This window comes from Rhinoderma darwinii, unplaced genomic scaffold (assembly GCF_050947455.1).
Source record: "Rhinoderma darwinii isolate aRhiDar2 unplaced genomic scaffold, aRhiDar2.hap1 Scaffold_2207, whole genome shotgun sequence".
NCBI classification, from domain to species: domain Eukaryota; kingdom Metazoa; phylum Chordata; class Amphibia; order Anura; family Rhinodermatidae; genus Rhinoderma; species Rhinoderma darwinii.
The window spans coordinates 26343-49441 of NW_027462531.1; the positions used below are offsets into that span (position 1 = coordinate 26343).

The window sequence follows — 23099 nt, forward strand, 5'->3', positions numbered from 1 at the left end:
AATCCCATTATTTCAACACCTGTTGGACAATGCATGAGTGATAATGAGCTAATTGATTAAATGCAATTAATGAATACATTGCCACCTCTTGTTTTGTGTCGTCTGTGTGTCTGTGTTTCCGGCATTTCACATTGGATCAGCTCATTCACCTTCCTTGTCTTCTCTCCGCCCTCCCTTTTAGGTAAGTTAAAGAGCTGCACCTGAGCCAGCCACTGATTGATGCAGCACCACAGTCAAATAGTGGAGTGGAGTAGGGGAACAGCAAACAGCCATTAAAGCCGCCCGCCCGCCCGCCACAATGGACCTACCTGTGTACACTAGATGGATGTGATGGAATGTACTGTCATCCCTACATTTCAAGAAGGAGTAAGAATTGCAGTTGCAACAAAGCCTTGCTTGCCTACAAAGAGAGCAGCAATTTGGATTTGTTACTATTTTACCTAGAAGAATAACAAACTGTGCAAGGATGGAGGTTGTAGGAGCAAGGAGAAGTTGTCTGTAAAGTTGGTGGATGCTTATTTTCCATTTTGCAGTCCCTTGTCTCCCTCTTGTGGCCTCCTGGAGGCAACTAGCTGTGCAAAAAAAGACAGCCTGGCGGCCGGCTGTTGCAGTGTTGCCCTCTCAGGCAACACTGAGTGACTGACTGAGCCGCACCGTCTTATATAAAGTTCAGACGGAACTTTGCACGTGTCATAGTGGAGCCCTGAGGAGCCAGAGCCAGCTTTCTGACATCATAATGGGGCCTCAGAGATAAAAGCCTGGGCCCAGGCAGTGTTGGTCAGTGCTGCTCAGCAGGCAGCACTGGACTGGACTGGATTACAGCTGATACAAGGTGTGAAGGAACAAGGGGTGGCTGTGGGCATGCACTTGCTGCCGCTGCCAGTGTTTATCTGCATGGCAGCAGGGCATTTGGGCGTTGCCAGGAAGGCGTTTTTATGTAGATTCCTCCTCTTTCAGCACTGCATTGTGGTGCAAGCAAAAGAAGCAAATCCTGTCTGTCTTCCTCTCCGGCCTTTATTCACCTCCCGTGTAGCTGTGAGTGTGTGAGCCTGCAGGGCCCCATGGCATTGCCTAGAAGTAGGCTGAATCGCTGCAAGGGCTGAACAGCAGTATCGGGCAGGCTCGGGCAACGCGCGGCCCGTTCGGGTTATCGCTTCTCGGCCTTTTGGCTAAGATCAGAAGTGGATCAACTTGCTGAAGGGATGGAGCCTCAAGGAGTGAGGAACACCATTCGTTTCCTGGTGAAGCCAGAGAGCAATAGAAGATATGAGCTTGGCACATTTGTTCAGAACGTCCTTTTCAGGATGCTGAACTTGAGAGCACAGGAGATCTACTGCTTGCAGGATAACACTTCTCAAGGGCTTTTTGATGTCTCTTTTGAGACACAAAATGAATGCCTCAGCGTTTTTGAACGCTGCAAAGAGCTGAACACGCAGCCAGAGATGAGAGACTTCACCCTTCTGCCGCTGTTCCTGATGGATGAAAAGCCGGTGACCCTGCACCTCTTCAACCCGTTCACGGAGCTGTCTCATGTGGTGGCTTTCCTCCAGAGATACTGCACCAGCGTAAGAGGAGGAATCAAGCTGAAGAACTGCTTTGGGATCCCAAACGGAAAACTACGCTTCTGGGTGCGTTTCCGTCCAGACTCGGATGGCATCGGAGGAGTGAGCCACCCGCCTTCTTCCTTCTCTCTGGGTGGTAACCGAGGATACCTAGTATACCCAGGACAGCCAAGATATTGCCGACAGTGCTTCAAGTTCGGCCACACCCAAGACGCCTGCCCGACCGGACGATGCTGCCGCAACTGCGGCACTATGGGCCACGACGCTGGACGTTGCTCTCAGCCTCGCTCCTGTGACCTGTGCGGCTCCAGAGAACACCTGGTAAAAATTGTCCGAAAGGCTTAATGACAAGCCGAAGTTATGCGGATGCGGCTCGTACAGGCCGCGGACCCATCTTCCTGGAGACTTCCCTTGCTGTGGAGGATTCGGAGCCGGCCGCAAAAGAGCTACCAATGGCCCAGGCACTGTCCGAATTGCCCTCGCTGTTTTCAAATCCACCTCAGAAGCCAGCACAGGCACCTAACCTACAGAAACTTATATTACGCAGTTTCAACTCTGCTACATCAACACCTGCTGCTGAACTCCAGCTAACACCGGCTGCTGTTCACCCACTAGAGGGTGCTGCTGCACAAGTTCTGGCTTCTCCAGGACATATCCCTGAGCTGGAAGTGCCCGCTGATGCCTCCCCCCAGGGGGTCGAGGCTCGCACGGCACAGAAGATTGTCGCAGCTACGGAGGGCTTAGAGGACTGCCTTTCCCCAATGCAGTCTGATGACCAAGAGGGCAGAGGCACTGTCATCCCGGACACTATGGACAATGTGAGTATGAACCCTTCTTTTTCTGCCGCATTTGAAGCTTTACCCTCACTCTTGGCCCCAAATACCGAAGGAGAGGAGGACCTCTGGGAGACTGTCCGCAGTCGACCCAAGAGGATGAAAACGGAGCCTGACCTCCCTACCCTTAGCGGTGCTAGTCTTAGCTCCCTGCCTTGTGCCCAGAGACTGCTTAGCCCTCCAGATAAAAGAGATACCAACTCTTTCGAAGTGCTGGCCGATTTGACGGAGGAGTTACTCAGCCAGGATAGTGGGGCGTCCTCCCCCTTCCTCGATGGCGACGTGGTCAACCTTTTTGCTGATACCTTACACATGCCACAAACATGATTTGATCTGCAGGATTTTGTTTCTGATTTCTTCTTTTTTCATTAATAACATTCACACTCTCTATTTTTTCCCTTAATGTAAGGGTTTTCCAGGACAAAGCAAGGCGGACAGCTATCTTAGAACACCTTGCCGCCAAACCAGGCGATATTTTTTGTTTACAGGAATGTGGCCTTGCCACCACCCCCAAAAGCTCGGAATGGGCACACGGCCCATCCCTCTGGTCCGCTTCCACCAACAACAAGAATGACGGAGTGGGCATTCTATTTAGAAATAATAATTTTGTGATTGACAGTTATGTGATTGTAGAAGAAGGCAGATGTTTAATTGCTTATGTTAAGTATAGAAATGTCACCTTTAGGGTTATTAACATTTATGCTCCTGCAGACAAAAATGAGAGGAAGGAGCTTTTTGACAAACTAAAACTGTTCCTTCCTGGGCGTTTGCCATGCATATTAGTGGGGGATGTCAACTGCCACCTGCAGGGGGACAAAATTGATGTAACGGGAAAGCAGTTTGTCCAGTTAACGTCTGATTTTCATTTACAGGATGTTGTGGTATTAAGTAAAATCAAGCCTGCACCTGACACATACCATGCTGACAGGGGTGGGATTCACTCCAGGTTGGATTATCTCTTTGTCTCACGGGACTTTACTGTGAAATCTTATCACCAGGAGAGGGTGCTGTTCTCTGATCATGAATGTTTGATGTGTGCTTTGAATTTGGATGATGATAGGAAGTATGGGAAAGGAGTGTGGAAATTGAATGTAAGCATTTTGGAGGATGAAACTGTGAAAGGTAACTTTAAAAAAATGTACGACAGATGGCGACAACAGAAAGCTGACTTTGAATGCATTTTGGATTGGTGGGATTGGGTGAAAGGTAGAATAGGTTTTTTCTTTAAACAAAATGGGTATAGATTAGCTGCTAGGAAAAGGGGTATGTATGCCAGAGCGCAAGCGAGAATGAATACCTTACATAGGCTTAGAAAGGAAGGTTTGGATGTGGATGAACAATTGTGTGGGGCCAGAAAGGAGGTGAGCGATTTGTTAAGGGTAAGGGGGAAACAGATCATATACCAGGCTAAGATAGACTGCATGGAAAAAGACGAGTCTTGCTCACGTTTTTTCTTCAAAATGGTCGCGAGAACAAACAGGGATTTGCCCAATATGGCAGATACAAATGGGAATAATGTGAGTGGTGCTGCTATGAAAGAGGTGATTGAATCCTTTTATACGGAGCTGTACAGTGAGAAGGTGAGAGATGTGGGGCTAGAGGAAGACGTGATAGGAGCGCTGCATGACAGGGTTGGACAAGATGATCTGCCAGCTCTAGAAAAGGAAATCCTGGAGGATGAGGTAAGACAGGCTTTCTCTAACATGGCTAGAAATAAAACACCAGGGAAGGATGGACTGCCTGTAGAATTTTATACTGATTACTGGGACATAGTGGGTCCAGAGGTCCTAGAGATTTATACTTATATGTGGAAAGAGGGTAAAATTAGCTTAAGCATGAAGGAGGGGGTTGTTGTTCTTATCTATAAAAAAGGAGATAAAACCGACCTCCGGAACTGGAGGCCAATTACCTTACTGAACGTTGACTACAAAGGTTATGCAAAACTCATTGCAAACCGAATGAGCAGGGTGGTAGGTCAAGTGGTACAAGATGACCAGGTATGTGGGGTGCCTGAGAGGTATATTGCAGGGAACCTTAGTCTCCTGAGGGATGTGATATGGGATTGCACTCAGAGAAATAGGAGTGTAAACATGCTTTCACTGGATTTCGAGAAAGCCTTTGATAGGCTCTCTCACTCCTTTTTGTTTCAGGTTATAGAGAGGATGGGCTTTCCGCCAATTTTCGTTAAGGCCATTAGGAGCCTGTATGAAGAAATAGGGAGTTGGATTCTAGTTAATGGCTTTCTAAGCAATAGAGTTAGTGTTTCCTCGGGAGTCAGACAAGGCTGCCCGCTATCACCGCTAGTTTTTATTTGTGCTATGGAACCTTTATTCTGCATGATACGGAGTGACAAGTTTATGGGAGGGGTAAAAATACCTGGGAGTGGGGGCCAGTGTGTGAAAGTCTTAGGTTATATGGATGATGTGTGTGTGGTGAGTGAAAATAAAGCTGAATTGTTAAGAGCTAAACTATTAGCCAACATATATTGTGGAGCATCGGCTTTCAGAATAAATTGGGACAAATGTGAAGTCAAATGTTTTGGAGGTGCATGTGACATGTCTGATGTGGGGGTTAAAATTGTTGACAGTATAAAAGTTCTGGGTCTTCAGTTTGATGAAAGATTAAATGGTCAGCAGAGCTGGGGAACGGTGAGGGAGAAAATAGCGAGAAAACTGGATTTCTGGGAATTGAGGGATTTAACTTACACTGGAAAGGTGTTGATGGTCAAATGTGTAATTTTGCCCATGTTGCTGTATGTGGCGAACATTTTCCCACCCAGTTACATGGAACTCAGAAAAATTAATAGGGTTATCTTCCTCTTCCTATGGGGTTGTAAAATGGAAAGAGTTAAACGGAGTACAGTAGTGAAATCTAGGAAAAACGGAGGATTGGGTTTCCCTGATGTTCACCTTTTTCTAGCCATTAACCTTATAGTTACTGTATTGAGACTGTTTAAAGGTAACACAAAAGTAGCCCACATGATTCGATACTCGGGAGGATGGATATGGTGTAGAATGGGATGGTGTAGCCGTAACCTGCGACAACCCGTGGCCTTTCTTTGTCCATCCTGGTATAAATGTATAGAAATTTTTGTTATTAAACATGAACTGTGTGACTTAAGTACAACGGACCTATGCAATAAAAATAAAGTCCTGGCAGCCTGTACAAAGGATGAGACGACGACCAACATAGATCTCCTGACATCTGTAGAAACCCAACAGGTATGGAAAAATCTGTCTATGGATGGTATGACTAACAAACAAACACAGGTAATGTGGCTCAGTATGCAAGGGGCCTTACCAGTCAGGGAAGTACAGAAAAAGAGGGATTTAGTAAGAACGGATATGTGCCCAAGACAGGGATGCGGGGGCAGGGAAAGCATTCTGCACCTCTTCTGGAATTGTTATTTTGCGCAACGGGTTTTTGACCAATTAAAAAACGTAGTCAAAGAACTGACAGGGATTCAATACCTCACATTTGCCTATGTTCTTTTTGGAATAGGGTTGACAGACAAACACAAGAGCCGAGTGTTATGGTTGCTCATGTTATGTGTCAAAGAAGTCTCATGGGACGCCAGAAACATTTATGTATATAAACGGGAAGTGTGGGAGGACTCTGATTGTGTCAAATTGATTTTAAGCCGACTGTACTTATGTTACCTTTGGGATAAACGGAAAGGAGACAAGTTTGACGCTGAAGGTGTTTGGAAGTTCAAAAAATGGAAACACCTAGTTTAAAATAAAAACATACACTTAAAATTGTATTTATCCTGTTAAATTTTACCTGCACACCTTTTGTCAAATAAAAAATAAATGAATAAGAACCACATGATGACCTGGTTATGGCTTGAAATCTTGATGAGTTTGCTTTTTGTCAAGTTATTTAGGCCTTTACCACCAGAAAGACAGAAACAATGGCAAACACAAAAAACACTTTTGGAATCTGATTTTAGTCAACACATAAGGAAAGGGTGCACCGGTCCTGGAAATACTGCAATACCAGGTCAATGCGTGGAGTGGACAGAGCAAGCTCTATTTCCATCTCCCTGTTCTAAAAATCCATTTAATATATGGTCCCCAGATAGGGGACGTATCAGATATTAAACTGATAAGAACAGATACTACACTTGATCTTAGCCAAAAGGCCGAGAAGCGATAACCCGAACGGGCCGCGCGTTGCCCGAGCCTGCCCGATACTGCTGTTCAGCCCTTGCAGCGATTCAGCCTACTTCTAGGCAATTCCATGGGGCCCTGCAGGCTCACACACTCACAGCTACACGGGAGGTGAATAAAGGCCGGAGAGGAAGCCAGACAGGATTTGCTTCTTTTGCTTGCACCACAATGCAGTGCTGAAAGAGGAGGAATCTACATAAAAACGCCTTCCTGGCAACGCCCAAATGCCCTGCTGCCATGCAGATAAACACTGGCAGCGGCAGCAAGTGCATGCCCACAGCCACCCCTTGTTCCTTCACACCTTGTATCAGCTGTAATCCAGTCCAGTCCAGTGCTGCCTGCTGAGCAGCACTGACCAACACTGCCTGGGCCCAGGCTTTTATCTCTGAGGCCCCATTATGATGTCAGAAAGCTGGCTCTGGCTCCTCAGGGCTCCACTATGACACGTGCAAAGTTCCGTCTGAACTTTATATAAGACGGTGCGGCTCAGTCAGTCACTCAGTGTTGCCTGAGAGGGCAACACTGCAACAGCCGGCCGCCAGGCTGTCTTTTTTTGCACAGCTAGTTGCCTCCAGGAGGCCACAAGAGGGAGACAAGGGACTGCAAAATGGAAAATAAGCATCCACCAACTTTACAGACAACTTCTCCTTGCTCCTACAACCTCCATCCTTGCACAGTTTGTTATTCTTCTAGGTAACATAGTAACAAATCCAAATTGCTGCTCTCTTTGTAGGCAAGCAAGGCTTTGTTGCAACTGCAATTCTTACTCCTTCTTGAAATGTAGGGACGACAGTACATTCCATCACATCCATCTAGTGTACACAGGTAGGTCCATTGTGGCGGGCGGGCGGGCGGGCGGCTTTAATGGCTGTTTGCTGTTCCCCTACTCCACTCCACTATTTGACTGTGGTGCTGCATCAATCAGTGGCTGGCTCAGGTGCAGCTCTTTAACTTACCTAAAAGGGAGGGCGGAGAGAAGACAAGGATGGTGAATGAGCTGTTCCAATGTGAAATGCCGGAAACACAGACACACAGACGACACAAAACAAGAGGTGGCAATGTATTCATTAATTGCATTTAATCAATTAGCTCATTATCACTCATGCATTGTCCAACAGGTGTTGAAATAATGGGATTAAAAGGGGAGATCCCTTCAGAAAGACAGAAACAATGGCAAACACAAAAAACACTTTTGGAATCTGATTTTAGTCAACACATAAGGAAAGGGTGCACCGGTCCTGGAAATACTGCAATACCAGGTCAATGCGTGGAGTGGACAGAGCAAGCTCTATTTCCATCTCCCTGTTCTAAAAATCCATTTAATATATGGTCACCAGATAGGGGACGTATCAGATATTAAACTGATAAGAACAGATTTTTACATTTTAATTTTTTTAGTTCTTATTCAGCTATTTCTTATAAAATCTGCGAAACAGAAAAAAGCTTCAGTTCAAACATCTTCCAACAGGACGTTCCAACTTCTTAAATTCCACCAGCTTGAGGCTTTTGGACCCACTCTCTTCCTGTCCAACAAATAGAAGACGTAAATTTCACTTAGGGCCAGCTTTATACAGTCTTTCTCGGAAATGGTGTCTCTTCTGAACAGTAAGATGTTGCACACCTTCCATAGGGCATTTTTTAAACAGTTCAAGATAATCCACAACACTCTCTTCTTCTCTCCCACAGGATGCTTGAAGTCTCCATACAGCACCACTTCATGGTTCAGGAACCTTAATTCACAGGTAAATTTCAGTAGAATGCCAACAGTTTTCCATACCTTCTGAGCATAGGCACAGTTCCACATTAAGTGCATGACGCTTTCTTCTCCAGGACACCCAGCTCTTGGGCATCTTGGAGTGGAGACGAGCCCTCTTCTATACTGAAATGCCCTGGTAGGGAGACTTTCGTGTAGAATCATCCAAGACAGGTCTTTAAGAACATTGGATAGGTAAGGAGCGTTGGTGTTTCTCCATAGCTCCATAGACTTTGATGTTGTGAAGTTACTCACATTTGTTGTCTCTTGGTGACTGTCCAGCAACATTCTCAGCTTTCTGGCATTCTTAAGATGTTCCTGTTCCATACCTTCCAGTTGGTAGACACGGATGGTTCTTTCCAAACATACATACTGCACAGGTGGTAGCAGCAGGGTAGGCTTTGTAAGGGGCAGCTCTATCCACTTTCTCTTTCTGAACACGTGTCCAGCGGCATACCTTAGAAAATAGGCCCAGGTTTTATTCGTCTTGATGTTCTTGAAACACAAGGAGAAATACTGCAGATATAGAAAGCGTTTAAAGAAGATAATCTCCTTTCCTCCATTCTTCTTCTGCTTGTACATTATCTCTCGTCTAACTTTCTCCATTTTTGAATTCCAGATGAAATGGAAACATATCCTTTGGAGTTCCTTAAGACGATTTTCGCTTGGTAGAAAAACCTGGCTCAAGTACAACAGCAGAGGTAGTACTAGTGCCTTGATGACCAAGTTCTTCCCTTCAATTGTTAGCTGTCTGAGTTTCCAAAACTCAATCTTCTTCTTCACCTTTTCACTTATCAGCTCCCAGCTTTCTTTCCCATCATTCTGGGGCGTGAATATGACACCAAGAATTTTGATTCTGTCGCACTGGGTATTGACCTCAGGTAAGTCGAAATCCCTCCATTCCTTCAGTGTGAAGCAGTCGCACTTATTCTTATTCAATCTGAATCCTGATGCTTGACAGAAGAAGTCTGTTAGCAGTAGCGCCCTCCTCACAGATTGTTTATTGGAGCATAGAATATTGACATCGTCCATATAGGCACTTACTTTCACTGACTGCCCACCTCCTCCTGGAATCGGCACCCCTCTAATGATCTTCTCTTTCCTCAACAGCGTGAGCAGGGGTTCGAGGACACAGATGAAGAGGATGGGCGACAGGGGGCATCCTTGTTTTACCCCAGACATCAGATCCACTTTTCCAGACAAGAAGCCATTAATGGTAACTTGGCTATAGGATTCTTTGTACAGTAATGCGACTTGTTTGATCACTGTCTCAGGAAAATTCATTTTCTTCAGCACAAGCCACAGAAACTCGTGCGAGACTCGGTCATAGGCCTTCTGAAAGTCCAGTGACAACACGGCCAAATCTTGCTTTCTGTCTTTGGAGTACCAGATGCAGTCCCTGATGGTATTTAGGTTATCTGCGATACTTCTACCCGGTACCCCACATACTTGGTCTTGGTGGATGACCTTGTCGATGTGTTTCTTAATTCTATTGACCAAGATTTTGGATAACACCTTGTAATCGACATTGAGGAGGGTTATTGGCCTCCAATTTTCAAGGCTGGTCTTGTCTCCTTTCTTGAACAGCAAAGTAACTATTCCTCTCCTCCATGACTCAGGTAACAGCTCGCTCTTCATTGCTGCTTTGAAGATCTCTAGCAGGTCTTCCTTCAGAGTGTTCCAGAATGTTGAAAAGAACTCCACTGATAGACCATCTGATCCTGGAGCCTTCCCTCTTGCGAAACTCTTGATTACACTCAGGAGTTCTCCCAAGGTAAGTTCCTTGCATAAGTCTTCTTTCTCAGCTTGGCCAAGCTTAAGTTCTAGCGCTTCTATGGCGTGTGAGACAAAAGACATATCTATCTTCTTTTTGTCAAAGAGAGTCTGATAGAATTTCTTGGCCTCTTGAAGCATACCTTCTTTGCTGGTTTGACCAGCGATATTGGTCATGATATTTTTCTGTTCCATACTTTTCTTGAAAAAGAAGCGTGAACATTTCTCGTTATTTTCCAACTGTTGCACTTTAGTATTAAAGATCACTTCTTGTCCTTTTTGATGGATGACCTCTTTAATTTCTTTTTTAATTTTTCCCACCAGGTCAGCGACATCAACACCAGCGTTCTTCAAACTCAGGTAAGTCTGTAATTTTGTGTTGAGTCTCTTGTACCACCTTTTCTTCTCTCGGGCTCTTTTAATCCCATAATCTAAGAAGAAGTTCTTGATCTTCTCTTTAGTATTGTCCCACCATTCTAGGATTGATGGAAATTTTCCTTTAGCAGTTGCCCATTTTTTATAGGCTACAATGAATTCCTCCTGCATCACTTTGTCTTCCAGAAAGCTGGTATTTAATCTCCATACTCCTCTTCCTCTTTCATTTGCAGGGATATGAATAGTTGCACTGAGCATTTTATGGTCAGAGAAGATATTGTCTTCAATCTTAATATCCACTGGCTTCATATTTTTCGATGTGAGTACATAATCCAGTCTGGACTTGACTGTAATGTTCTCCCAGGTATAACCTGGTTCAGACCTCTTCAGACTCCTCCATACATCAGACAATTCAAAATCGCAAATGAAATTTTTCCACTGTTGCACGGTTTTATCTACTCTTCTTGCAGCACCTCCAGTTCGATCTTCACTTTCGAGTGCACAATTGAGATCACCTGCTACTACAAGCGATGTTGAGCCGGCAATAAATGGCTGGATATCTTCAATCAATTCTGACCTTTCATTAGTATCAGGTGAGGCATACACATTGAGGAGTTTCACTTCACTCCCATTATAGTCAACAATAACTAAAAGCGCCCTCCCGGGGATAAGTTCAACAAAGGAAATAATTCGGCAATTCTGCCCTTTCAATAAAACACCTACTCCTGTTGACTTATTTGAATTTTCGCCTGACCAAACCGATTGTCCGTGAGGCCAACTGTCTCTCAGCTCTTTATAGTCCATACTGTGATCTATATCACATTCTTGCAGAAAAACAATATCAAAGTTCAATGTGCTCAAAAACGAAAAAAAGGCAGCCCTTCTGGCAGAGCTCCTCACACTCCTCACATTCAGCGAGAGCAACTTCAGACAGGACCTCATTCAGACTTCATGATGACCCATCAGAATCAGAAAGTTCAGGAAGTATATCCCCCAGGCTTGGAGTTGCGAACTCCTGGATATCCATGGTGGGCTGGATAGGTTGAGACATTTCAATTGCCGATACTGGCTGCGGTGTCTCCATTACCAGCACTGGCTGTACGTCTTTTAATTTTGCCTTCATAGTCTTTTTCGACTTGACACTACTAGACTTAGCCGACTCAACCTTTTTCCTTTTTCTTTTCTCTTCCAGCTCCATCACTTCACCCCAGTCATCCTCTTGGCCATCAGGAAGACCGGGAGAGCGGACATCAGTCACACGAGAACCGCTAGATGGCAGACCCTCGGCCTCGGATGGGACATCGGACTCTGTAACTGCTTCAGGACCTGCCACCATTACGGAAGGACTCAGGATAACGGATAGGTTCTTTTTTCCCTCTGATACTGGGGCCACCTTCCGTATGGGGCCAGCAACAGATGGCCCAGCAGCAGGCTCCTTGGATAGAATAGTCAGTCCAGGTTGTTGTTGAGCTGACGCTGCAACCTGCGCCCAAGTCTTTACCCTATCTGGGCAGTCTTTGAACGTGTGTCTCTTCCCACCACACAGATTACATGTGATCTCCTCCTGACACTCGTCTCTATTGTGGCCAAGTTTCCCACAGTGACTGCAGAAGCGTGTGTCAGCCGCCTCTGCTTTGCATCCATCTGGCTTGTGCCCAAACTTCCTACATTTCCTACAATAGGAGGGCATATTGTTGTAGAACAGATAGCCTCTGTCACGGCCAATGGTGAAATTGGAAGGCGGGTGGTGAACTCCCCCAATCCCATCTGGGTCTGCTCCAAACTTCACCAAAAATTTGTATTTGCCTGTCCATAGGCCAACTTCGTCCATCACCTTCTGCCCATTTTTAATGTCCGTACAATACCGCAGCAGGAACCGAGCAATATTGTCCATGGTGACATACGGATTGTACATGAAGACAGTCACATACGCTTCACCATAGGAGTACAGCAAGGTGAATTTAAGTCCTTCCAGCTCTGGACTCCCCTCTTTCAATTTCAGAGTCTGGTAGAAGTTCTGGCAGGCAGCTGTTGTCTCCAAGACCAGGATATAATAGTCTTTTGCCGGATGTTGTAGGCAGAGAATGTCATTCTTTTCCACCAGAAGAAGTCCAAACAGGATCTCTGTAGCCAGATGTTTCAATCCAAATTCCTCCCGATAATCTTCTCCAATATCAATTCGGATGCCGTTCTTCACAAAATTTTGTCCACGCTCCAGGAATCGGATTCGGCCATAAGAAGCCATATTATCTGTATCCCTGTCTGGGAACTCAGTCGATCGCCTTCTTGTTCTCCGTGGTCTTCCCCTTATAGCAGCATAGAGCTTAAGACAGTAAACTGCCAATGCTCTAAGGCCAAGGGTATGACAGGCTAGGAGACCCTCTGACAAGCCACTTGAGCTTAGCCAAAAGGCCGAGAAGCGATAACCCGAACGGGCCGCGTGTTGCCCGAGCCTGCCCGATACTGCTGTTCAGCCCTTGCAGCGATTCAGCCTACTTCTAGGCAATTCCATGGGGCCCTGCAGGCTCACACACTCACAGCTACACGGGAGGTGAATAAAGGCCGGAGAGGAAGCCAGACAGGATTTGCTTCTTTTGCTTGCACCACAATGCAGTGCTGAAAGAGGAGGAATCTACATAAAAACGCCTTCCTGGCAACGCCCAAATGCCCTGCTGCCATGCAGATAAACACTGGCAGCGGCAGCAAGTGCATGCCCACAGCCACCCCTTGTTCCTTCACACCTTGTATCAGCTGTAATCCAGTCCAGTCCAGTGCTGCCTGCTGAGCAGCACTGACCAACACTGCCTGGGCCCAGGCTTTTATCTCTGAGGCCCCATTATGATGTCAGAAAGCTGGCTCTGGCTCCTCAGGGCTCCACTATGACACGTGCAAAGTTCCGTCTGAACTTTATATAAGACGGTGCGGCTCAGTCAGTCACTCAGTGTTGCCTGAGAGGGCAACACTGCAACAGCCGGCCGCCAGGCTGTCTTTTTTTGCACAGCTAGTTGCCTCCAGGAGGCCACAAGAGGGAGACAAGGGACTGCAAAATGGAAAATAAGCATCCACCAACTTTACAGACAACTTCTCCTTGCTCCTACAACCTCCATCCTTGCACAGTTTGTTATTCTTCTAGGTAACATAGTAACAAATCCAAATTGCTGCTCTCTTTGTAGGCAAGCAAGGCTTTGTTGCAACTGCAATTCTTACTCCTTCTTGAAATGTAGGGACGACAGTACATTCCATCACATCCATCTAGTGTACACAGGTAGGTCCATTGTGGCGGGCGGGCGGGCGGCTTTAATGGCTGTTTGCTGTTCCCCTACTCCACTCCACTATTTGACTGTGGTGCTGCATCAATCAGTGGCTGGCTCAGGTGCAGCTCTTTAACTTACCTAAAAGGGAGGGCGGAGAGAAGACAAGGAAGGTGAATGATCTGTTCCAATGTGAAATGCCGGAAACACAGACACACAGACGACACAAAACAAGAGGTGGGAATGTATTCATTAATTGCATTTAATCAATTAGCTCATTATCACTCATGCATTGTCCAACAGGTGTTGAAATAATGGGATTAAAAGGGGAGATCCCTTCAGAAAGACAGAAACAATGGCAAACACAAAAAACACTTTTGGAATCTGATTTTAGTCAACACATAAGGAAAGGGTGCACCGGTCCTGGAAATACTGCAATACCAGGTCAATGCGTGGAGTGGACAGAGCAAGCTCTATTTCCATCTCCCTGTTCTAAAAATCCATTTAATATATGGTCCCCAGATAGGGGACGTATCAGATATTAAACTGATAAGAACAGATACTACACTTGATCTTAGCCAAAAGGCCGAGAAGCGATAACCCGAACGGGCCGCGTGTTGCCCGAGCCTGCCCGATACTGCTGTTCAGCCCTTGCAGCGATTCAGCCTACTTCTTGGCAATTCCATGGGGCCCTGCAGGCTCACACACTCACAGCTACACGGGAGGTGAATAAAGGCCGGAGAGGAAGCCAGACAGGATTTGCTTCTTTTGCTTGCACCACAATGCAGTGCTGAAAGAGGAGGAATCTACATAAAAACGCCTTCCTGGCAACGCCCAAATGCCCTGCTGCCATGCAGATAAACACTGGCAGCGGCAGCAAGTGCATGCCCACAGCCACCCCTTGTTCCTTCACACCTTGTATCAGCTGTAATCCAGTCCAGTCCAGTGCTGCCTGCTGAGCAGCACTGACCAACACTGCCTGGGCCCAGGCTTTTATCTCTGAGGCCCCATTATGATGTCAGAAAGCTGGCTCTGGCTCCTCAGGGCTCCACTATGACACGTGCAAAGTTCCGTCTGAACTTTATATAAGACGGTGCGGCTCAGTCAGTCACTCAGTGTTGCCTGAGAGGGCAACACTGCAACAGCCGGCCGCCAGGCTGTCTTTTTTTGCACAGCTAGTTGCCTCCAGGAGGCCACAAGAGGGAGACAAGGGACTGCAAAATGGAAAATAAGCATCCACCAACTTTACAGACAACTTCTCCTTGCTCCTACAACCTCCATCCTTGCACAGTTTGTTATTCTTCTAGGTAACATAGTAACAAATCCAAATTGCTGCTCTCTTTGTAGGCAAGCAAGGCTTTGTTGCAACTGCAATTCTTACTCCTTCTTGAAATGTAGGGACGACAGTACATTCCATCACATCCATCTAGTGTACACAGGTAGGTCCATTGTGGCGGGCGGGCGGCTTTAATGGCTGTTTGCTGTTCCCCTACTCCACTCCACTATTTGACTGTGGTGCTGCATCAATCAGTGGCTGGCTCAGGTGCAGCTCTTTAACTTACCTAAAAGGGAGGGCGGAGAGAAGACAAGGAAGGTGAATGAGCTGTTCCAATGTGAAATGCCGGAAACACAGACACACAGACGACACAAAACAAGAGGTGGCAATGTATTCATTAATTGCATTTAATCAATTAGCTCATTATCACTCATGCATTGTCCAACAGGTGTTGAAATAATGGGATTAAAAGGGGAGATCCCTTCAGAAAGACAGAAACAATGGCAAACACAAAAAACACTTTTGGAATCTGATTTTAGTCAACACATAAGGAAAGGGTGCAGCGGTCCTGGAAATACTGCAATACCAGGTCAATGCATGGAGTGGACAGAGCAAGCTCTATTTCCATCTCCCTGTTCTAAAAATCCATTTAACATATGGTCCCCAGATAGGGGACATATCAGATATTAAACTGATAAGAACAGATACTACACTTGATCTTAGCCAAAAGGCCGAGAAGCGATAACCCGAACGGGCTGCGCGTTGCCCGAGCCTGCCCGATACTGCTGTTCAGCCCTTGCAGCGATTCAGCCTACTTCTAGGCAATTCCATGGGGCCCTGCAGGCTCACACACTCACAGCTACACGGGAGGTGAATAAAGGCCGGAGAGGAAGCCAGACAGGATTTGCTTCTTTTGCTTGCACCACAATGCAGTGCTGAAAGAGGAGGAATCTACATAAAAACGCCTTCCTGGCAACGTCCAAATGCCCTGCAGATAAACACTGGCAGCGGCAGCAAGTGCATGCCCACAGCCACCCCTTGTTCCTTCACACCTTGTATCAGCTGTAATCCAGTCCAGTCCAGTGCTGCCTGCTGAGCAGCACTGACCAACACTGCCTGGGCCCAGGCTTTTATCTCTGAGGCCCCATTATGATGTCAGAAAGCTGGCTCTGGCTCCTCAGGGCTCCACTATGACACGTGCAAAGTTCCGTCTGAACTTTATATAAGACGGTGCGGCTCAGTCAGTCACTCAGTGTTGCCTGAGAGGGCAACACTGCAACAGCCGGCCGCCAGGCTGTCTTTTTTTGCACAGCTAGTTGCCTCCAGGAGGCCACAAGAGGGAGACAAGGGACTGCAAAATGGAAAATAAGCATCCACCAACTTTACAGACAACTTCTCCTTGCTCCTACAACCTCCATCCTTGCACAGTTTGTTATTCTTCTAGGTAACATAGTAACAAATCCAAATTGCTGCTCTCTTTGAAGGCAAGCAAGGCTTTGTTGCAACTGCAATTCTTACTCCTTCTTGAAATGTAGGGACGACAGTACATTCCATCACATCCATCTAGTGTACACAGGTAGGTCCATTATGGCGGGCGGGCGGGCGGGCGGCTTTAATGGCTGTTTGCTGTTCCCCTACTCCACTCCACTATTTGACTGTGGTGCTGCATCAATCAGTGGCTGGCTCAGGTGCAGCTCTTTAACTTACCTAAAAGGGAGGGCGGAGAGAAGACAAGGAAGGTGAATGAGCTGTTCCAATGTGAAATGCCGGAAACACAGACACACAGACGACACAAAACAAGAGGTGGCAATGTATTCATTAATTGCATTTAATCAATTAGCTCATTATCACTCATGCATTGTCCAACAGGTGTTGAAATAATGGGATTAAAAGGGGAGATCCCTTCAGAAAGACAGAAACAATGGCAAACACAAAAAACACTTTTGGAATCTGATTTTAGTCAACACATAAGGAAAGGGTGCACCGGTCCTGGAAATACTGCAATACCAGGTCAATGCGTGGAGTGGACAGAGCAAGCTCTATTTCCATCTCCCTGTTCTAAAAATCCATTTAATATATGGTCCCCAGATAGGGGACGTATCAGATATTAAACTGATAAGAACAGATACTACACTTGATCTTAGCCAAAAGGCCGAGAAGCGATAACCCGAACGGGCCGCGCGTTGCCCGAGCCTGCCCGATACTGCTGTTCAGCCCTTGCAGCGATTCAGCCTACTTCTAGGCAATTCCATGGGGCCCTGCAGGCTCACACACTCACAGCTACACGGGAGGTGAATAAAGGCCGGAGAGGAAGCCAGACAGGATTTGCTTCTTTTGCTTGCACCACAATGCAGTGCTGAAAGAGGAGGAATCTACATAAAAACGCCCTCCAGGCAACGCCCAAATGCCCTGCTGCCATGCAGATAAACACTGGCAGCGGCAGCAAGTGCATGCCCACAGCCACCCCTTGTTCCTTCACACCTTGTATCAGCTGTAATCCAGTCCAGTCCAGTGCTGCCTGCTGAGCAGCACTGACCAACACTGCCTGGGCCCAGGCTTTTATCTCTGAGGCCCCATTATGATGTCAGAAAGCTGGCTCTGGCTCCTCAGGGCTCCACTATGACACGTGCAAAGTTCCGTCTGAACTTTATATAAGACGGTGCGGCTCAGTCAGTCACTCAGTGTTGCCTGAGAGGGCAACACTGCAACAGCCGGCCGCCAGGCTGTCTTTTTTTGCACAGCTAGTTGCCTCCAGGAGGCCACAAGAGGGAGACAAGGGACTGCAAAATGGAAAATAAGCATCCACCAACTTTACAGACAACTTCTCCTTGCTCCTACAACCTCCATCCTTGCACAGTTTGTTATTCTTCTAGGTAACATAGTAACAAATCCAAATTGCTGCTCTCTTTGTAGGCAAGCAAGGCTTTGTTGCAACTGCAATTCTTACTCCTTCTTGAAATGTAGGGACGACAGTACATTCCATCACATCCATCTAGTGTACACAGGTAGGTCCATTGTGGCGGGCGGGCGGGCGGGCGGGCGGCTTTAATGGCTGTTTGCTGTTCCCCTACTCCACTCCACTATTTGACTGTGGTGCTGCATCAGTGGCTGGCTCAGGTGCAGCTCTTTAACTTACCTAAAAGGGAGGGCGGAGAGAAGACAAGGAAGGTGAATGAGCTGATCCAATGTGAAATGCCGGAAACACAGACACACAGACGACACAAAACAAGAGGTGGCAATGTATTCATTAATTGCATTTAATCAATTAGCTCATTATCACTCATGCATTGTCCAACAGGTGTTGAAATAATGGGATTAAAAGGGGAGATCCCTTCAGAAAGACAGAAACAATGGCAAACACAAAAAACACTTTTGGAATCTGATTTTAGTCAACACATAAGGAAAGGGTGCACCGGTCCTGGAAATACTGCAATACCAGGTCAATGCGTGGAGTGGACAGAGCAAGCTCTATTTCCATCTCCCTGTTCTAAAAATCCATTTAATATATGGTCCCCAGATAGGGGACGTATCAGATATTAAACTGATAAGAACAGATACTACACTTGATCTTAGCCAAAAGGCCGAGAAGCGATAACCCGAACGGGCCGCGCGTTGCCCGAGCCTGCCCGATACTGCTGTTCAGCCCTTGCAGCGATTCAGCCTACTTCTAGGCAATTCCATGGGGCCCTGCAGGCTCACACACTCACAGCTACACGGGAGGTGAATAAAGGCCGGAGAGGAAGCCAGACAGGATTTGCTTCTTTTGCTTGCACCACAATGCAGTGCTGAAAGAGGAGGAATCTACATAAAAACGCCTTCCTGGCAACGCCCAAATGCCCTGCTGCCATGCAGATAAACACTGGCAGCGGCAGCAAGTGCATGCCCACAGCCACCCCTTGTTCCTTCACACCTTGTATCAGCTGTAATCCAGTCCAGTCCAGTGCTGCCTGCTGAGCAGCACTGACCAACACTGCCTGGGCCCAGGCTTTTATCTCTGAGGCCCCATTATGATGTCAGAAAGCTGGCTCTGGCTCCTCAGGGCTCCACTATGACACGTGCAAAGTTCCGTCTGAACTTTATATAAGACGGTGCGGCTCAGTCAGTCACTCAGTGTTGCCTGAGAGGGCAACACTGCAACAGCCGGCCGCCAGGCTGTCTTTTTTTGCACAGCTAGTTGCCTCCAGGAGGCCACAAGAGGGAGACAAGGGACTGCAAAATGGAAAATAAGCATCCACCAACTTTACAGACAACTTCTCCTTGCTCCTACAACCTCCATCCTTGCACAGTTTGTTATTCTTCTAGGTAACATAGTAACAAATCCAAATTGCTGCTCTCTTTGTAGGCAAGCAAGGCTTTGTTGCAACTGCAATTCTTACTCCTTCTTGAAATGTAGGGACGACAGTACATTCCATGACCTGCCTAGGTAGAGTCGTGTGTTAACCTTAAACCATACTATCCCCCATCCCCATTTAGTAACGACACATGACACCGAGGTTGGATGTGAAATGGCCACAGCAGCCGTTTATTAATTTCACAGTTTTATAAAAGCAATTTAAATCCGAAACATTCGGATAACTAGTTAGGAATCCACCAGAGAATTCCTCCTAATAATTCACATGACCCAACATGGGTCATAACATTAACCCGAGCAGAGGAAGTCCTTGAAGCCCCCTCAGATAGTCCTTTTTAAAGAACACACCGAATTAGCCATCTGCAAACCACCAATTACCTCCAGCCGTAAACCAGCTCGGAAGCACCGTTCACCTCTGCAGATGGCTCCAACCACTAGAAGTCCACTTCAAGGGGATAACACCCGATGAAGCCCTCCAGTGATATACCGACCACTAGAAGTCCACTTCAAGGGGATAACACCCGATGAAGCCCTCAAGTGATATACCGACCACTAGAAGTCCACTTCAAAGGGATAACACCCGATGAAGCCTTCAAGTGATATACCTTCTACCAGAAGACCACTTCAAAGGGATACCACCCGATGAAGTCTTCAACCATGTACCTTTTTTGGGGGACGCATACCCCCGATGCGACCCCCCCACCATTTTGTACTGACTGGCCTCAAGGACTCCCCCCGCCAGCTGCCATGACGACAGAACCTACTCCGGAAAAAAGAAAAACATGTTAAATAAGCACACAAAATAAAAACACAACGCTCATAGCCAGACGTACATAAGACCTAAAGAGTAACAAAACAAGGGTGGGAGGGTGGGAGCTTTGCTTACTGTGTGTTACTCCTCCCGCTGCTTCCGGCTCAATGCCGAGAAACAGCGGGAAGCACAGCAACGGCCCCCCCCGCCCCCCTTAACTCCTCCCCGTCCCTCCTTCAGCTCCTTCAACTTTCCCTGACCTCGTAACATTAACCCTTTCCCTACCAGGACGGTCATGTCGGCTTCCCTTAAGCCTGCAGCTGCGTCCAGCCTCTTCTTGACCTGCCTAGGTAGAGTCGTGTGTTAACCTTAAACCATACTATCCCCCATCCCCATTTAGTAACGACACATGACACCGAGGTTGGATGTGAAATGGCCACAGCAGCCGTTTATTAATTTCACAGTTTTATAAAAACAATTTAAATCCGAAACATTCGGATAACTAGTTAGGAATCCACCAGAGAATTCCTCCTAATAATTCACATGACCCAACATGGGTCATAACATTAACCCGAGCAGAGGAAGTCCTTGAAGCCCCCTCAGATAGTCCTTTTTAAAGAACACACCGAATTAGCCATCTGCAAACCACCAATTACCTCCAGCCGTAAACCAGCTCGGAAGCACCGTTCACCTCTGCAGATGGCTCCAACCACTAGAAGTCCACTTCAAGGGGATAACACCCGATGAAGCCCTCCAGTGATATACCGACCACTAGAAGTCCACTTCAAGGGGATAACACCCGATGAAGCCCTCAAGTGATATACCGACCACTAGAAGTCCACTTCAAAGGGATAACACCCGATGAAGCCTTCAAGTGATATACCTTCTACCAGAAGACCACTTCAAAGGGATACCACCCGATGAAGTCTTCAACCATGTACCTTTTTTGGGGGACGCATACCCCCGATGCGACCCCCCCACCATTTTGTACTGACTGGCCTCAAGGACTCCCCCCGCCACAGCGAAACAGGCCTTGACCACCTTAAGCCTGTGAGTTCCTCCACACCACCACCGCCCTTTCTATTCCTTCTGCTATCGCCAAGCTCCAAAGATCAATGCCAACCTCGGTCAGATGAACCCCGTCACTCCTCCAGAAATTCCCCACTCCTGACTCCAAATCCCTATGCCTCACGCAAATGCCCCCGTTTTTTGCCACAAAACGGGACACCGCCCGATTAACTTTAATGCGAGCCTTATTGACTCTCTCCACAGATCTAGCTAACCGCCAATGCTTTCTTGGGACTATGTCCGACCACACTATCACCAACTTGGGATAAGATACCCACAAACACAACATATCATGTTTGGTATCCCGCACCAACTCACGAAAGGGGCGGACTCCTAAGTCATCCCCACCCACGTGCAACACTAAGACCTCCGGAACCCTATCAAGCCGAGCATATGTCTGGAATTCCGCCAACACCCTGCTCCACGACATACCTCTAAAACCCAGCCAATGCACAACCGCATCCTGTCGCGGAATGCGCAACTGGCGACCATTCGGGCGGACGTCCGCCCTCAAAGCCCCCCAGTGCACGTAAGAATGACCCATCAACCACACCAAACACGGAGGCGACTCTGAAACTGAAAAAACAATTAGGCACCACCATATAACATTTGTAAAGCGTTAACAGCAAAATTCATAACATATGGGGGCGGACATAGGACTTAAACCTGTTGGACTCCCAACGACCAATACGCCTCACCCCCTCATCATCCAACCCCCAGCGCCCCGCTTCTGTTGCTGCGCCAATCCTGAAGGAATGAGATGAATATGAGCCTGCCGCGACACCAACCGCCGTCAAACATTTTTTAAATACAGCTCCAAACTGAAACCTGGACAAAAACGACCCGTCCACCTGACGTAACAAAGGCAAATCTGGAGACCCCCTGTTTGGCGTAAAACCCCGCATGCACTCTACTGGGCACATAACCGACCCCGGGGCGCAACCCCTTCAAAGCCTGCGATACCAGAAATTCCTTCGATACATCCTGAAAGCCCCGCAACTTAAACCCAAACGCCACCGCAGACATGAACCGGTTCACCTTCGCCACTGAAAACCCCGCCTCCCAGGCGTCCCCTAACCAGTACAAAAGTGCCACCAACCTGTCTCTATCCGTATTGACGTCACCCAACTCTCTTACCCACTCCTCCCACTGCCTCCAACAAGCAGCATAAGCACTCCACGTCGTGCGCGCCAAAGACCTTTGTACCAATTGTTCTACAGGACCGAGACCAGATCCCAAAGATGCTGCGGACAAGCCAAACCGAGACGTTCCGCTCCCGGTGCCAATTGCCGAAACCGGTCCCACTGCGAGCGAGAAAGAGCATCAGCGATACAATTCCGTACACCCGGGACATGCACCGCCACCACCCACGCGTTCAACGACAAACATACCAACACTAAATGTCGCAACAATTGAACTACCGGAGGAAAGGACGCCGTGATGTTATTAATGGCAAGCACCACCCCCATGTTGTCGCAGTAAAAAACGGACCTTCTTATCCCTGAGCCTGTCCCCCCAAATGGTAGCCGCCACCCCGATGGGAAACAGCTCGAGCAGGGCCAGATTCCGCGTGAGTCCACTGGACACCCAGCTAGCCGGCCATTGACCTGCGCACCACGGACCTCCCCCGTAAGCTCCAAAACCACCCGCCCCAGCCGCATCCGTGAAAATATTCAAAACACTCGTATCCTGCGCTGGGGCCATCCATAGCGAGCGACCATTGAACTGGCCCAAGAAGTCATTCCAAACCTGAAGATCAGCACGGTACTCCTCCTTGAGCCGCACAAAATGATGCGGCGCACGCACTCCCACCGTTGCCGCCGCCAACCTCCTACCAAACACCCTCCCCATCGGCATAATCCGGCAGGCGAAATTCAACTTCCCCAGCAGCGACTGAAGCTCCCTCAGCGTCACTTTCTTCATTCTACAAGCCC

The 23099-nt window shown here is 47.4% G+C and overlaps 6 non-coding genes across 6 annotated transcripts; all 6 read right to left on the bottom strand.

Annotated features, from left to right (window-relative positions):
- Nucleotides 1-6360: 6360 nt before the first annotated feature.
- Nucleotides 6361-6551, bottom strand: LOC142701765 (U2 spliceosomal RNA). Its single transcript, XR_012867074.1, has one exon. It is a non-coding gene; the product is annotated as a U2 spliceosomal RNA (small nuclear RNA).
- A 1238-nt stretch (nt 6552-7789) lies between these two features.
- LOC142701762 (U2 spliceosomal RNA) lies at nt 7790-7980 on the bottom strand. The gene has a single exon (XR_012867072.1). It is a non-coding gene; the product is annotated as a U2 spliceosomal RNA (small nuclear RNA).
- Nucleotides 7981-14126: 6146 nt separating this feature from the next.
- Nucleotides 14127-14317, bottom strand: LOC142701766 (U2 spliceosomal RNA). The gene has a single exon (XR_012867075.1). It is a non-coding gene; the product is annotated as a U2 spliceosomal RNA (small nuclear RNA).
- A 1230-nt stretch (nt 14318-15547) lies between these two features.
- LOC142701758 (U2 spliceosomal RNA) lies at nt 15548-15738 on the bottom strand. The gene has a single exon (XR_012867070.1). It is a non-coding gene; the product is annotated as a U2 spliceosomal RNA (small nuclear RNA).
- A 1230-nt stretch (nt 15739-16968) lies between these two features.
- LOC142701767 (U2 spliceosomal RNA) lies at nt 16969-17159 on the bottom strand. Its single transcript, XR_012867076.1, has one exon. It is a non-coding gene; the product is annotated as a U2 spliceosomal RNA (small nuclear RNA).
- Nucleotides 17160-18397: 1238 nt separating this feature from the next.
- LOC142701757 (U2 spliceosomal RNA) lies at nt 18398-18588 on the bottom strand. Its single transcript, XR_012867069.1, has one exon. It is a non-coding gene; the product is annotated as a U2 spliceosomal RNA (small nuclear RNA).
- Between the last annotated feature and the right edge of the window lie 4511 nt (nt 18589-23099).